This window comes from Ammospiza nelsoni, chromosome 3 (assembly GCF_027579445.1).
Source record: "Ammospiza nelsoni isolate bAmmNel1 chromosome 3, bAmmNel1.pri, whole genome shotgun sequence".
NCBI classification, from domain to species: Eukaryota; Metazoa; Chordata; class Aves; order Passeriformes; family Passerellidae; genus Ammospiza; species Ammospiza nelsoni.
Genome location: NC_080635.1, coordinates 12,281,723 through 12,288,190, shown reverse-complemented (window position 1 = coordinate 12,288,190; position 6,468 = coordinate 12,281,723).

Genomic DNA, 6,468 nt, shown 5'->3' with positions numbered 1-6,468 from the left:
CAGGAAAGTGCGGGGGAACCCATGCAGAGAAGCGCCTTCAAGGGAAGGTATTGAGAACAAAGTTGGGAATGGCTGTGGGTGGCAGGGTGGGGTAAAGAAGTGAACGGTCTCCTGGGGTGGGGAGGAAGAGCTGGAGCAGCTGGAGAAGGAGCAGGGGCAGAGCCGCTGCAGGCACGGCAGGTGCCTGTGAGACTGATGGGGGCACAGGGAGGGTTTCCTACCCGAGCAGGGCAGGGACAGGCTAGGCAGGGGACCTGCCGGTTTTTGGCTTTTTTTTTCTACCTCTGTCGGGCTCGGGATTGAAGGCGCTTGAGACGATAGCTCGTGTTCGGGCTCAGGTGTTTATTATTTCTTATCAATGTTACAATCTCACACCAGTGAGTTCTGCAGTCCTTCATTAGCAAGCCACAAAATGGCTAACAATCTCTTCTTACAAGGTCTTTTAAGGCTAAACCATCCAATTAAGAAATGATACCTAAATTATTTTCACTTTTAACCCCATAACTGATCACTCAAAGTCCTCACTGAGGATTTTTCTATCCAGTTACAAAACACCACCCAAACCCATGAAGAAGAAGAAAGAAGGTAAAGAAGAACAACCTGTCTCTGCCCTAAAACCTCCATCTTGCTTCATATGTATTACTATATTCTAAAACCCCAAACTTTTAAGTTTTTCACCCTGTGATACTACACGCTTCTAACCAACTACACACCCATAATCCCAGTGCTATCAATCAATTTTGGAAGCTTGCTCCACAGCCTCAGGTCAAATGCAGTGCTCTCCTGGGAGTCAGAGCCTGTCTGTACAGAAAGTCTAAAATTCTCAGTATTCAGAACTCCCAAGAGGGGCCCTGCTTTCATACAGTGCATCCTGCCACTGTGCACCAAGCAGAACTCACAGGGCCTGGAGCATCCCTGTTTCACACCTGCACTGCTCTTGGCATTGGTGACCAGTCCTCAGGACAATCTTGCTCATGCCATGGAAAGGACAAGGTCAGTGCTGCAAGGAATGCAATGAAAATATCAAACAAAACCCAGCAGTGAAGAAGGGAGGATTTAAAGCAAGAATTTAGGCATTAGTCTGGTGATATCCAGAGGTGAGCTACCACTGTAACCTTCTTGGACTGCCATCTGGAAAGGGACCTTCATGTGTCATCTATAGCATGGAGCAGATGTCACTGTCTAAATGGAAGTAATGACACCAGGATTTAGATGAGACTCCATCTGAAATGGAGGGAACCAACCACTGCCTGAACAGAAATGGGAAAAGGCTGTTTTAGCCCATGTAAATCCATTATTGAATCTCTTTGATGCTAATTATGTGATTATAATGTCAAAATGAGAGTGCAGAAAATCTGCTCTGGGTAGGTCTACTCAAAAGTGGAGCTGGGGGTGAAAAGAAAAAAACCAAAAATGGAAAGGTGTGCACAGTTGTGTATTAGGACAGCAGGAACCCCTCCTTGTTTTCTCAGAAAAGGCAGCTCAGGAATATGACCTTTAGCAAATACTGGGGTCTTCATATAAATGCTTCCCACAGCCAGTGTGACAATGAAGGTTACTCTGCATACATCTGAGTTGTTCTTTAGCAGAGTTAAATTGGTATTAATGAGGCAGTAAGAAGGACAGCCTGACTGCTTAGCTGTGCTTCAGCCTGTCTCTCAAAGTCACTTGCTGGGTGATTTTAGTGGTTGCTTGGTGCTGCAAATTCCACTGCTGCTGCAAAGGCCTGATGCAGTCACTCAGCTTTATTCCTCTTGAAATTGCCAAATGCAAACTTAGGCAGAGCAAACTGGCCTTGACCAAAACATGCTGCTCTGCTCTTATTTAACTTCACACTAAAACTGCTGGACTTCTGCAATCATCTGCTCAGCAATGAACTTCCATCAGCCAATTCAAATAAGGAGAAATGATGTTACTGGGCATTTATTCTCCCATTGCACCCTGCCTCTGTGTGGTTCTGCACCCCCTGGAAGCTAATCCCTCCCCAGTGGAGCCAGCAGCAGATGAGTGACAATTACAGACAGGTGAAGAAGGGTAAAACCAGATGGCAAAGGATTTAAAGAGATTTGAAGGCAAAGACAATGGACAAAAGAGGAGGGAGCTGAACTGTGGCATTTTTAGGATGCAGGTCAGGAGGTTGGTATCTCTCTGGGAAAAAATATACATCTGTACATCATACCCAAAAAAGCAGATAGCAAAGGAGGTGAGGGAACAGGGGCTGAGCACTGAGCCTGACACCAGCAGGAGTGTGACAAGAACAAGCCCAGTGAAATGACCCCTCCCCACACCAGGTGGCTGCTCTTTCCCTGTGAGGCTTTCTGTCCACATAAGGCATATGTATCAGGGTGAGTATTTGGGAGAGGAAAGGCTTGTTTCATCCTTAATTAGGCTTACTGATACTACACAAGTCTTTGGGCTTATTAAGGAGCTGAGATATACAGTACTATTCAGTATATTCAATCCATCAGACTGCCATTTTTATGTAGCCCTTTGTACAGGTCAGAGCCCTTCATAAACCACCCAATGTCCTGAAAATCTGTCATTGCATTGAATTAAGGGAGAGCTCTTTCTATAGTTCTGATAAAGTGGCTTAAATCGGGTAGAAAAAAAAAGAGAGGCTCTTGAAGAAACAGGAGTCACACATGATAAATGAAAAAGGAAGAAATCACAGGTCCCAGTATTATCTGTCTCGGAACTCTGAGGGAAATGATGGAGCTTGTAACAAAATCACGCTGTTAATAAAATTGATTATGAGGCTGGAGTGCCATATATCTATGAGTCAACAGCTGAAAACAAAGGGAACACATTAGAGGATATCTTTAAAATGAAATTACACCTCTGCTCATGTCATGTTATCTCCATGAGGACTGCCTGGATTCTGCAGCCAGTTCCTGCTGAGAATGATTGCCTTTACTTGGAAAGAAAAGGCAAGATGGTGTTTGTATAATATGCCTTGAGGAAGAATTGTGCAGCCCTGCAGTTGTGTGGCTGTTCCTCTCCAGCAGTAATGCTGGATTTAAACAGGAGAGGGCATTCATGACCAAGCATCTGAGTGTGCTGAGGATTCTCTGTTTCTTAGAAGGGAAGACATTTGAAAATGGTAACTTTTTTTTTTTTTTTAATGATTAATAAAGGCTTATCATCCAAAAATAAATCTTCTCTAGACATCATGTACCAAAAGGAGTACAAATAATTACAAATTAAAACCTGTCTAGTAAACGAATGTTTGAGGTGCCCTTAAGCAGCACTATCCCAAAGGTAGACAAAACCCCTGAAAAATCAGGAGGGTTTGAACAGCATGTTAATATTTTCTTTTCTAAAACTATGGTGAGCTCTTAAAGACACTACAATGGGGAGAGCTGGCCTGGAAGCTGAACCAAGACTGATGAAACCCCGATGCTGTTCTTGGGTGCCATCTGTGAGCTTGGGCAAGATGTTTGGTGGGTCTGTGTCTCAGTTTCTTCTCTTAAAAGTGGGATTAAATGTTAAAAACTTCTCTAAGCATGAAAATGACAACACTGTTGGCAGGACATGGACAGTAGGTTAAGCTCACCACATCAAAGCTAGCCAGTCAGTATGAGTAATGCTAGTCACAGATATTTTTATATTTTTCCCCTTGTTGAGAAATGACTGCATTTTTTCTGTGCATACCAGACTTTCTCACGGTGTTCAGCTGAGAGAGCTTGGATGAAAAGACACCTTCCCTAAGAATTTGTAAAACAAATTATACAAGGTGTGTTGCTAGGCCACAGATGAAAACAGAAGGGTCTTGGTTAGCAGGAAGTGGTCTCTCCATCCTTCCCTGTGCAGCTTGGACAGCTGTATTCCCATTCCTACTTTATCCCCTGTGATATCTGTGTACTATAAATAGGTTTATCTGCTGTCCCAGCATGAAGGGAGCTGACATGACCTGGTGACAGGCCCGGCGCATTATTCAAAATCCAGAGGGTATAATTTAGAACAGATGGGGGATGCCCACAGTGCCTTGTGGGAATGCAAACACAGACACATGCTGTCCACCTCAGGTAAGGATAATCTGCTTTGGTCTGCAAATTTTCCTGTGGACATAGGCAAAGTCACCTGACCACCATCTGAGACAGCTGAGCAGTCCTTTGGTACCAAACTCCCCAGCTCTCCTTCTTTTGGAAGTTAGGTGTACAAACTGCTCTGATTCTAAGGCACTTTGTAAACCCTGAGATAAACAGAGGGAGGTAGAAAGCAGGGAGCTCATTTATGAATCCTCTCCCTGCACTTGCGCCTTTCTAGAAGCCCTGAACAGGCTTCTAGAACGTGAACCCTGCAAGCTGGCAGGGTGATGGCTCTGGGCCAGGTCTGGCTGCCTGATGAGGAGGTGGCAGCCAGCTGCAGGATCCCCATCTGCGACCTTCAGGGCCCAGCAAGAGCCTCAAGGCTGCAGCTCCTTCCTGCTATCTCTGCTGACATGACAGGAAAAAAAGTCAGGAGAAGAATAAGGACACTTCTGGTATGCACTGGCCCAGGCAGTTTCAAATGAGCACTGTGCTTTAGGAAAAAATATGGTTTATTATTTAAGTTATTCTGTAAGCAAAGCAACATGGCTTGCCTTTTCCTCACAATGATGGAAGGCATACAGAACAGCTGAATATGCAACTGCTGTTTAATTCAAGACTTAAGCAGTGTCATTAAACATATTTCCTTGCAGAGAAAAATTACTTCAATAGCAAATTGCATTTGTCTCACTTGTGAAAACACAGCTTATTAAGGGTGTTGCTTCTTCTATTTTGTAGGTGTTAGTCTGGCTATTTAATTAAGGGTCTGACAGTATTTTCATTAAAATATTTTCATTTTTCAGGATGTGTAAGCCTTAAAAATTAAAGCTTAATGGGTGAGTCTCCTTTTCCCAAGCCAAACAGCACTGCAACGACATAGCTACCTAAAAAATGAAAAACAATGGAAAATGAAAGGAAAAATAGATTATATTTCTAGGTTCTCAGAAGCCTCAGGGCAACACCGACCGAAGGTGCATAAAGACCTATGTATATATTCCCCTGCACATATGAGATTAATGAACATTTTTCCAGATTAGTAACTGCTAAATTAGTAGATCTCTGCATTAACATATGAACAGATTGCTGCAAATGTAAGCAATAATTGAGTAGTTGTAGCAGATTGCTGCTGCTTAACTGCAATGCTTAGCTTCAGCTCTCCCCGTTTAGGAAATAATCACGACTTCAGGGTTTATTAGAGCAAAAATGACACGTGTTTGCAGCCAGCTCTCCTGGGTGCATTCCCACCCCAGGTAAATCCTGGGTGATGCTCCAGGCTGCACCTTGGAGCCCAGACCAGACAGTGGCGGCTTGCCCTGAGTTTTAGGGTCTGCCTTTAGCACGATGTCCCTGTTATGAATAAGAAGATGACTAGGCCAATATTCAAGCAACAATCAATTTATTAATTAATATGGTAAAGTATGAGCAATACAGTGCTGGGTACAGTGGGGGAAATTTTCCCTCCAACTGCATACTGATAGTTGAGGCTTACAGGTATTTATAGGGGTACTCATCAGCTTTCTCAGCAGTTTCTATTTCAATTTTTTTTTACATCACAATTCTATACACTATTGTGATTTAATTTTTCTCAGGATATGTCCCAAAAGGAGTATCCCCAGATGGTGGTGGCCCGGTTTCCGAAAGAAGAAAGACGAATCCCATCTGGAGGGGTCCAACTCCCCAGATGTGGGTCACCTTTTAATTGCAAAGACTATAAATCTCATAACAGTGATGTCCAGCTTCCCTTGGTCAAAACTATAAATCCTTGAGCTGATGTTCATCTTCCTTTCTCAAACTGTTTTTTTCTGCTTTATTAAGAAGTGAGATAAGCATGTTTCCTTTATATATATTCCAAAGCTATAGTTTCAAGGATACAAGCAATATTCTAAAATTATACTTCAAAAGATTATTATTGCAGAACTCTTTAAGGATTAACTACAAGCAAAAAGCAACATCCTTAACACTTTAATTCCAATGCTCCTAAATCAACTAAGGTTAACTGCAAACAAAAGATAGGTTTAAAGGCCTTCTTCCATGCTTTACTTTCCTCAGTCATTGTTAGAATTCGCAACTGTCCCACTGTCGGGACAGGTACATACATTGCCTGTATGTACCACATACATTGCGTGTATGTACCTGACACGAAACACAGCTTTGTATTTCACATGGCCCAGAGCCGGCGGGGTTTGGGGTGTGTGTGGGCACAGGAGCCCTGAGGCCGGCGGGATTTGGGGTGTGTGTGGGCACAGGAGCCCGGAGGGCCGGCGGGGTTTGGTGTGTATGAGGTGCAGGCGCCCTGAGGCCGGCGGGCTTTGGGGTGTGAGGGGCAGAGGAGCCCCGAGGGCCGGCGGGGCTGGGGCAGGGCCCGGGCGGGGCCGGCCGCGTCCTCCTGGCAACGGCGCCTTTAAAGCGGGCGGGGGCTTAGGCGGCGGCTGCCGCTGCT